This window comes from Somniosus microcephalus, unplaced genomic scaffold, assembly GCF_052327205.1.
Source record: "Somniosus microcephalus isolate GS21.2 unplaced genomic scaffold, FLI_Smic_1.0 unresolved_chr4, whole genome shotgun sequence".
In the NCBI taxonomy this organism is placed as follows: Eukaryota; Metazoa; Chordata; class Chondrichthyes; order Squaliformes; family Somniosidae; genus Somniosus; species Somniosus microcephalus.
The window spans coordinates 30,078,420-30,088,784 of record NW_028225182.1 but is presented as its reverse complement, the minus strand read 5'-3'; positions in this window follow the sequence as shown (position 1 = coordinate 30,088,784).

Sequence of the window (10,365 nt, the reverse complement as noted above, 5' to 3'; positions counted from 1 at the left end):
GTCTGTGTGTCTCTCTGGTCTGCCTGGTTTGTCTGTCTGCCTCTCTGTCTCTCTGTTGGTCTGTCTTTTCTGTCTGACCTGTCTATCTGTATGTCTGACTCTCGGTCTGTCTGTCTGTCCATCTGGTCTGCCTTGTCTTTCTGTCTGTCTGTCTACCGGTTTTTCTGTTCTATCTGTCTCATTCTTTCTGACTGTTGGTCTGTCTGGGCTGTCTCTTTCTGGCTGTCTCTCTGACTATCTGTCTGTTTTTCTGTCTGACTGTCTGGCGGTCTGTCCACCTGGTCTGCTTTGTCTTTCTGACTCTCTGTCTGTCAGTCTGCCTGGCCTGTCTGTCTGCCTGTTGGTTGGTCTTTCCGTATGTCTGGTCTGTCGTTCTGGTCTGTCTGTCTGGTCTGCCTGCCTGTCAGTCTGTCTGCCTGGTCTGCCTGTCTGCCTGTCTCTCGATCTGCTTGTCTGTCTGTCTGGTCTGTCTGCTCTGCCTGTCTGTCTCTCTGTCTGTCTGACTCTCTGTCTTGTAAGTCTGGTCTGTATGTCTCTCTGGTCTGTCTTTCTGTCGGCTCTATCTGGTCTGTCTCATCTGTCTGTCTGGATTCCCTGTCTGCCTGTCGCTCTGTGACTCTGCCTGTCAATCTGACTTGTCTGCCTGGACCGTTTGTCTGTCTGTGTGTCTATCTGTCTGTCGGTCGGAATGTCTGTCTGGTAAGCCTGTCTTGTCTGCCTGGTCTGTCTGTCTGTCTGGTCTGACTCTCTGTCTCTTGGCCTGTCTCTGTCTCTCTGTCTGTCTGTTTGGTCTGTCTCCCTGTCTGTCTGCTGGTCTGTCTCTCTGTTTTTCTGTTCTGTCTGTCTCTCTGTCTTGTACATCTGTTCTGTATGTCTGTCTGGTATAGCTGCCTGTCTGCTCTTTCTGTTCTGTCTGTTCTCTCTGTCTGTCTGGTCCCTCTGTCTTGTATGTCTGGTCTTTATGTTTGTCTGGTCTGGTCTGGCTGCCTGTCTGCCTGTCTGCTCTTTCTGGTCTGTCTGTTCGGTCTGTCTTTCTGGCCCCACTCTCTGTCTGTCGGTCTGTCTGCTGGTGTGTCTGCCTATCAATCTGACTGGTCCGCCTGGACTCTATGGGCTACAAATTGGGGTGAGGCACCAAAGCGGGGCATAGATCGCCTGGGCGCTGGATTTTTCACCGCGTCCCGAGCATTTGCGATCATCGCAAATTCGGTTTCAGTGCACCTAGAGGGGACGCGTCCCTCTTAAGGCGCTGAAACCGAATTTCCCAGTGCAACGTGCCGCAGCGCCACATGCTGCGGCATGGCACGCTGCAGTACTGCAGGCCTTCCTCCCAGAGTTAAGGGGGAGGAGCCTGCAGCAACGTGATTCCCGATCGCGAATGCCGGCAAAAGAGCCCGGCACCGCGGAGAAGTGCCGGGCTCTCGGGAAACAGCTGGCAATGCCGCGGGGGGGTGGATATGGAGGCCGGGGACGGAGGTGCTGGCAGGCGGCCGGTGGAAAAACTGGCCGCCCCGCACCTCCACCTTAACTTGCGCCTCTGCCTGTGCAGTAAGGCCCCGAGAACCGGGCACGGGTAGCGATCGGCGCAGCAGCGGTGATCGCTGCCCAATATCGCGATCGGGGCACGAATGGGGCACTGCGCACACTGATGACGTCATCGGTGGTGGCGCAGCGCAACAGGTTAACCACACCTTTAGCGCCCCAACTCAATATGGCGCAAGGCGCAGCCAGTGGCGCTAAAGCCAATGGCTGCTTCTTTAGGCGCTTAAATGTGGCGCTAGCCACCCAATTTCTAGGCCTATATCTGTCTGTCTGTATGTCCGTCTGTCGGTATGTCTGGTCCATCTGTCTATCTCTCTGCCTGTCTGTCGTTCTGCGTGCCTGTCTGTCTGGTCTGTCTTGTCCTTCTGTCTGTATGTCTGGTCTGTTTTGATTGTCTGTCTGTTGGTCTGCCTTTCTGGCCTACCTGCTCTGTCTATCTGTCTATCTGTCTATCTGTCTATCTGTCTGTCTGTCGGTCTGTCTGGTCTGTCTGGTGTGGCTGTCTGTCTGGAGTTTCTGTCTGTCTGTAGGTCTGTTTTTCTGTCGGTCTGTCTGCCTGTCTATCAGAGTGGTCCGTCTGGACGTTATGTATGTCACCCTCTCTGTCTGGTCTGTCTTGTCCTTTTGTCTCTCTGTCTGGTCTGTCTGTCGGACTGTCTGTCTGGACTGACTGGTCTGTCTGTCGGTCTGTCTATGTATCTGTCTGGTCTGTCTGGCCTGTCTGTCTTTTTGACTGTATATCTGACTGCAGATCTGTCGGTCTGTCTGGTCTGTCTGGTACTTCTGTCTGTCTGTCCGCCCATCAGTCTGTCTGCCTGGTCTTTGTGGTATGTCAGTCTGTCTATGTATATGTCTGGTCTGCCTGTCGGTCTGTCTGTCTGGTCTGCCTGGTCTGTCTAGTCTGTCATATCAGTCCGGTCTCTCTGCTCTGTCTGTTTGTCTGCTCTGACTTTCTGTCTGTCTGTCTGTCTGTCCTGTCTGTCTGTCTGCCTGTTCAGTCTGTACATCTGATGTGTCTTTCTGTCTTTTCTCTGTCTGTTGGACTCTCTGCCTGGTATGTCTGTCTGTCTGCTCTTTCTGGTCTGTCTGTGTGGACTTTCTGTCTGTACGTCTGTCTGTTCTGTCTGGTCCGTCTGTCTATCTCGCTGCCTGTCTTTCAGTCGGCTTGTCTGTTTGTCTGATCTGTCTTGTCCTTCTGTCTGCCGGCCTCTCAGTCTATCTTTCTGGTCTGTTGGTATTGTCTATCTGTCTGGACGGTCTGGTATCTCTGTCTGTCTGTGCAAACTGGTCTGTCCATCTGTCTGTCGGTCTGTCTCTCTGCCTGGTAGCCTGGCATGTCTGTTTTTCTGTATGTCATTCTGTTCGGTTTGTCTGTTTGTCTTTTGGCCTGTCTGATCTGTTTGGATTGTCTGTCTGTTGGTATGTCTGTCTGGCTTGCCTGATCTGTCTGTCTGTCTTTCTATTTGTATTTCTGTCTGGACTCTCTTTCTGTCTGTCTGTCTGTTCTGTTTGGTCTGTCTCTCTATCTGGTCTGTTTGTTTTGTCTGTCTGTCTGGCCTGCCTGATCTGTATGTCTGTCGTTCTATCTGTATGTCTGTCTGGACTCTCTGCTATGTCTGTCTGCCCATCTGTCTGTCGGTCTTTCTATTTACCTGTCTGGCCTGTCTGTCTTTTGGTCTGTCTATCTGTATGTGTGACTGTAGGTATGTCTGTCTGTGGATCTGTCTGTTTGGACTGTCTGGTACGTCTGTCTGTTTGTATGCCCTTCTGTCTATCTCCCTGGTATGTCTGTCTGTCCATCTGGTATGCCTTGTCTTTCTGTCTGTCTGTCTGTCTGTCTGCCGGTCTGTCTGGTCTATCTGTCTGTCTGTCTGACAGACCATTTAGTCAGGCCTGTCTGCCTCTCCATCTGTCTGTCTGTCTTGTCTGACTCTGTCTGTCTGGTTTGGTTGCCTGTCCATCCGCTGTTCTATCTGTCTGTTGGTCTGTCTATCTGGTTGTCTGTCTGTTGGTCTGTCTGGTCTGTCTGTCTATCTGTCAGTCTGTTTTTCTGACTGTCAGGTCTGACTTGTCTGTCTCTCTGTTTGCTGTTCTGTCTGTCTGTCTGTCTCTCGGTCTGTTTGTCTGTGTGTCTCACTGGTCTGCCTGGTTTGTCTGTCTGCCTGTCTGTCTGGTCTTTCTTTTCTGTCTGGTCTGTCGGGTCTGTCTCTTGCTATCTGTCTGTCTGTCGGTCTGTTGTCTGCCTGATCTGGCCTCCTCTCTGACTATTTGTCTCTTTTCCATTCTGTCTGTCTGGCTCACAGCCTGTCTGTCTGTCCATCTGGTCTGCCTTGTCTTTCTGTCTGTCTGACTACTGGTCTGTCTGGCCTTTCTGTCTGTCTTTCTGACCATTGGTCTGTCTGGGCTGTCTCTTTAAGGCTGTCTCTTTGACAATCTGTTTGTTTTTCTGTCTGTCTGTTTGTCTGGCGGCCTGTCCATCTGTTCTGCCTTTTGTTTCTGTCTGTCTGTTGGTACATCCGTTCTGCTCTGTCTGTCTGCCTGTCGGTCGATTGGTCTGTCAGTCTGGTCTGTCAGTCTGGTCTGTCAGTCTGGTCTGTCTGCCTAGTTTGTCTGTCTGTCTGCTCTGTCGATCTGGTCTGTCTGTCGGTCTGTTTGTCTGACTGTCAGGTCTGACTTGTCTGTCTCTCTGTTTGCTGTTCTGTCTGTCTGTCTGTCTCTCGGTCTGTTTGTCTGTGTGTCTCACTGGTCTGCCTGGTTTGTCTGTCTGCCTGTCTGTCTGGTCTTTCTTTTCTGTCTGGTCTGTCGGGTCTGTCTCTTGCTATCTGTCTGTCTGTCGGTCTGTTGTCTGCCTGATCTGGCCTCCTCTCTGACTATTTGTCTCTTTTCCATTCTGTCTGTCTGGCTCACAGCCTGTCTGTCTGTCCATCTGGTCTGCCTTGTCTTTCTGTCTGTCTGACTACTGGTCTGTCTGGCCTTTCTGTCTGTCTTTCTGACCATTGGTCTGTCTGGGCTGTCTCTTTAAGGCTGTCTCTTTGACAATCTGTTTGTTTTTCTGTCTGTCTGTTTGTCTGGCGGCCTGTCCATCTGTTCTGCCTTTTGTTTCTGTCTGTCTGTTGGTACATCCGTTCTGCTCTGTCTGTCTGCCTGTCGGTCGATTGGTCTGTCAGTCTGGTCTGTCAGTCTGGTCTGTCAGTCTGGTCTGTCTGCCTAGTTTGTCTGTCTGTCTGCTCTGTCGATCTGGTCTGTCTGTCGGTCTGTTTGTCTGACTGTCAGGTCTGACTTGACTGTCTCTCTGTTTGTTGTTCTGTCTGTTGTTCTCTCGGTCTGTTTGTCTGTTGGTCTGTGTGTCTCTCTGGTCTGCCTCTTCTGTCTGTCTGCCTCTCTGACTGCCTGGTCTGTCTTTTCTGTCTGGTCTCTCTGGTACATCTGTCTGTATGCCTGTCTGTCTATCTGCCTGGTGTGTCTGTCTGTCGCTCTGTCTTTCTGGTCTGTCTGGTCTGTCTTGTCTGTCCATCTGGTATGCCTTTTCTTTCTGTCTCTCTCTCTGCCGGTCTGCCTGGTCTACCTGTCTGTCTGTCTGATGGTCCGTTTAGTCAGGTCTGTCTGCCTGTCATTCTGTCTGTCTGTCTTGTCTGTCTCTCTGTCTGTCTGGTTTGGTTGTCTGTCTGTCTGTCCGCTGTTCTGTCTGTCTGTTGGTCTGTCTACCTGGTTGTCTGTCTGTCTGTCCATCTGTCTCTTGGTCTGTCTGTTCTGTCTGTTGGTCTGTTTTTCTGACTGTCAGGTCTGACTTGTCTGTCTCTCTGTTTGTTGTTATGTCTGTCTGTCCATCTCTCAGTCTGTTGGTCTGTGTGTCTCTCTGGTCTGCCTGGTTTGTCTGTCTGTCTGTCTGGTCCGTCTTTTCTGTCAGGTCTGTCTCTTTCTATCTGTCTGTCTGTTGTCAGTCTGATCTGGTGGCCTCTCTGACTATTTGTCTATTTTCTGTTCTGTCTGTCTGGTTCACGGTCTGTCTGTCCATCTGGTCTGCCTTGTCTGTCTGTCCATCTGTTTGTCTACCGGTCTGTCTGGTCTGTCTGTCATTCTGACTGTTGGTCTGTCTGGGCTGTCTCTTTCTGGCTGTCTCTCTGATTATCTGTCTGTTTTTCTGTCTGTCTGGCAGTCTGTCCATCTGGTCTGCCTTCTCTTTCTGTCTGTCTGGGGGTCTGTCTATCTGGTCATCTGTTCTGCCTTTTCTTTCTGTCTGTCGGTCGGTCCATCCAGTCTGCCCTGTCTGTCTCCCTGTCTGTCGGTCGTTCTGTATGTCTGGTCTGGCTGTCTGTCTGGTACATCTGTCTGTCTGTCTGGTACATCTGTCTGTCTGTCTGGTCTGTCTGCCTGTCTGTCTGCCTGTCGATTTGTCTGTCTGGTCGGTTTATCTGTCTGTATCACTGTCAGGTCTGTTCTGTCTGTCTGTTCTGTCTGTCTGTTTGTCTGTCTGTCTGTCTGGTCTGTCTGTCGGCCTGTTTGTCTGACTGTCACGTGTGACTTGTCTGTCTCTCTGTTTGTTGTTCTGTCAGTCTGTCTGTCGGTCACTGGTCTGTCTGTCTGTTGGTCTGTGTTTCTCTCTGGTCTGCCTGGTTTGTCTGTCTGCCTCTCTGTCTGGTCTGTTGGGACTGTCTCTTTCTATCTCTCTGTTTGTTGGCCTGTTGTCTGTCTGGTCTGGTTGCCTCTCTGTTTATTTGTCTCTTTTTCATTCTGTCTGTCTGCCTCACGGTCTGTCTGTCCATCTGGTCTGCCTTGTCGTTCTGTCTGTCTGTCTCTCTACTGCTCTGTCTGGTCTTTCTGTCAGTCTGTCTTTCTGACCGTTGGCCTGTCTGGGCTTTCTCTTTCTGGCTGTCTCTGTGACTATCTGTCTGTTTTTCTGTCTGTCTGTTTGTCTGGCGGTCTGTCTATATGCCCATCTGGTTTGCCCTCTCTGTCAGTCTGTCGGTCTGTCTGTCTGCCTGGTCTGTCTGTCTGAAGGCCTGTCCGGACTGGTCTGTCTGTCTGCCTGTCGGTTCGTCTGTCTGTATGTCTGATCTGTCGGTCTGGTCGGTCTGTCAGTCTGGTCTGTCTGTCTGTGTGGTCTGGCTGTCTCTCTGTTTGGCTTGTCTATCTGTCTCTCTGGTCTGTGTTGTCTGCCTGTCTGGCTGTCGCTCTGTCTATCTGTCTGGTCTGTCAGTCTATCTGTCTGCCTGTCTCTCGGTCTGTTTGTCTGCCTGGTCTGTCTGCTCTGTCTCTCTGTCTGTTTTTCTGTCTGTCTGACTCTCTCTCTGATATTTCTGGGCTATATGTGTGTTTGGTCTGTCTTTCTGTCTGTTCTCTCCGGTCTCTCTGTTCTGTCTGTCTGGATTCTCTGTCTTCATGTTGGTCTGTCTGTCGGTGACTCTAACAGTTAATCTGACTTGTCTGCCTGGACTCTATGTCTGTCTGTATGTCTGTCTGTTGCTCTGAATATCTGTCTGGTCCACCAGTCTATCTCGCTGCCTGTCTGTCTGGTCTGTCTTGTCTTTCTCTCTGTTGGCCTGTCATTCTGCCTGTCTTGTCTGTTTAGATAGTTTGTCTGTATGTCGGTTTGTCTGTCTGGCCTGTCTGGTCTCTCTGTCTGTTTATCTGTATGCCTGTTTGTCGGTCTCCCTGGTAAGTCTGTCTTGTCTGTCTGTCTGTCTGGTGTGGCTCTCTGTCTCTCTCTCTCTGTCTGTTGGTCTGTCTCTCTTTCCATCTTGTCTGTCTGTCTGTCTGCTCTGTCTGTCTGCCTCTCTGTCTTGTATGTATGATCTGTATGTCTGTCTGCTCTTTCTGGTCTGTCTGTTCTGTATGTCTGTCGATGTGTTTGCCTATCAATCTGACTGGTCTGCCTGGACCCTCTGTCTGTATGTCTGTCTGTCGGTATGTCTCTCTGTCTGGTCCATCTGTCTATCTCTCTGCCTGCCTGTCGTTCTGCTTGTCTGTCTGTCTGGTCTGTCTTGTCTTTCTGTTTGTATGTCTTGCCTGTCTTACTGTCTGCCTGTCTGGCCTGTTTGGTCTGTCTGTCTAAGTGTCTGTCTGTCTGTCTTCTCTGTCCATCTTTATCTGTAGCTGTCTGTCTGTCGGTCTGGTCTATCTGATTCTCTGCCTGGTCTGGCTTGTCTGCCTGTCTGGTTTGTTTTGTCTGTCTGGTGTGCCTGTCTGTCTGGATTCTCTCTCTGTCAGTCTGTTTTTCTGTCTGTATTAGACTGGTCTGCCTGTACTCTATATATGTCTGTCTGTCTGACTGTCATTCTGTCTGTCTGATCTGGCATTTTATCTGTCTGCCTGATTGTCAGTCTGTTTGTCCACCTGTCTGGTCTGTCTTGTCCATCTGTTGGTCTGTCTGTCTTCTCTGTCTCTATGTCTGTCTGTCGGTATGTCTTGTCTGTCTGCCTCTCTGTCTGTATGTCTGTCTGTCTCTTTGTCTGTTCTGGCTTCTCTGTCTGTCAGTCTGTTTTTCGGATGGTCTGTCTGCCTGTCTATCTGACTGGTCTGTCTGTCTATTTGCCTGCCTGTTTGTCACTCTGCTTGTCTGTCTGTCTGACTCTATGTCTGTCGGTCAGTCTCTCCAGTCTGTCTGGTCTGTCTGGTCAGTCTGTCTGCCTGTTTTTTCTGGTCTGTCTGGTGTGTCGGTCTGTATTCTGTCGGTCTGTCTTCCTGTCTATCTGACTAGTCTGCCTAGGCTCTATGCTGTTTCTCTGTCTCTCTGCCTTGTCTTTCATAGAAACATCGAAACTAGGAGCAGGCCATTCGGCCCCTCGAGCCTGCTCCACCATTCAATGAGGTCATGGCTGATCATCCAAACTCAGTACCCTGTCCCTGCCTTCTCCCCATATCCCTTATGAAATATATCTAACTCCTTCTTGAATATATTTAATGAATTGGCCTCAACTGCCTTCTGTGGTAGAGAATTCTACAGGTTCACCACTCTCTGGGTGAAGAAATTCCTCCTCATCTCAGTCCTAAATGGCTTACCCCTTATCCTTAGACTGTGACCCCTGGTTCTGGACTCTCCCGCCATCGGGAACATCCTTCCTGCATCTAGTCTGTCTAGTCCTGTTAGAATTTTAAAAGTTTCATGGTCACCATTACTGATACTAGCTTTAAATTCCAGATTTATTTAATTAATTGAGTTTAAATTCCCCAGCTGCTATGGTGGGAGATGAATTCTCGTCTCCAGATTATTAGTCCTGGCCTCTGGATTATTAGTCTAGTAACATAACCACTATGCTACCGTACCCCTATTGAAAGCTATGAAGTGGGGGGGAGTAATAAAATTCACACAGGGTTCCCATCGCTAGCTACTACCCACCTCCCTCATTGGATAGTGAGTGCGGAGACTGGGCGAGGACAGGGTCAGGCTCAGCAGTGAAACTGTCTATGGTCGAACGCTCATGCACAAAGAATGGCCCCTTGGATGAGGCACCAGCAGCGCCCATTAGAACCCATCCCCAGCACGGGGTAGCCCCGCACAAGAGGGGAAGAAGCGTGGGGGAAAGCGCAAGAGTGAAATTCACGCCCGCGAGGGTAGGCAGGAAAACACTGCTCACGCCCAAGGGAAACATTGCTTTTCGCGCGGGAGCCTAGACAATGAGTGTTAGTGGAATATTCTTGGTTCAATGAGATAATTCTTCTAAACTACAGCGAGTATAAGCCGAATCGACCCTATTTCTCCTCATACATCATTCCTGCCATCCCAGGTATCAGTCTGGTGAATCTTCGCTGCACTCCATCCATGGCAAGAACATCCTTCCTCAGATAAGGCGAACAAAACTGCACACAATAGTCAAGGTCTGGTCTCACCAAGGCCCTGTACAACTGCAGCAATACGTGCTTGTTCCTGTACTCGAATCCTCTCGCTATGAAGGCCAACATACCATTTGCCTTCTGAACCACCTGCTGCACCTGCATGATTACCTTGTCTGTCTGGACTGTCTGGCCTGTCTGTCTGTCTCTACCTGGTACGTCTGGTCTGTCAGTCTTTCTGTACCTGGTACGTCTGCTCTGTCAGTCTTTCAGTTTCTGTAAGTCATCGACCTGAAACGTTACCTCTGTTTCTCTCTTCACAGATGCTGCCTGACCTGCTGAGTTTCTCCAGCATTTTCTGTATGTCATTCTGTCTGGTCTGTCTGTCTGTCTGTCTGTCTGTCTGTCTTTCTGTCTGTCTGCCTGGTCTGTTGGGATTGTCTGTCTGTCAGCCTGTCTGTCTGGTCTGTCTATCTGTTCGGCTATCTGTATGTCTGTCTGTCGGTCTGTCAGCCTGTCTGGTCTGTCTGATGTGTCTGTCTGGGCGCTCTGTATGTTGGTCTGGACTGTCTTGTCCATCTTTCTATCTCACTGCCTGTCTGTCAGTCTGCTTGTCTGTCTGTACTCTCTGTCTCTCTGTCAGTCTCCAGGTCTGTCTGTCTGTCTATTCGGTCTGTTTGTCTATCTGCCTGGTCTGTCTGTCTGTTGGCCTGTGTGTGTCTCTGGTCTGTCTGGTTTGTTTGTCTGCCTCTCTGTCTTTCTGTCCATCTGCCTGTCTGTTGGTCTGCTTGTCTGCCTGCCTAGTCTGTCTTGTCTTTCTGTCTGTCTGTCTCTCTGGACTGTCTGGTCTTTCTACCTGTCTGTCTCTCTGCCTGGTATGTCTGGTCTGTCAGTCTTTCTGTATGTCGTTCTGTCTGGTCTGACAGTCTGTCCTTCTGTCTGTCTGGTCTGTTGGGATTGTCTGCCTGTCAATTTCTCTGTTTGACCTGTCTGGCATGTCGTTCTGTGTATCTGTAATTTTGTCTGTCGGGCTCTCTGTCTGTCTGTTCTGTC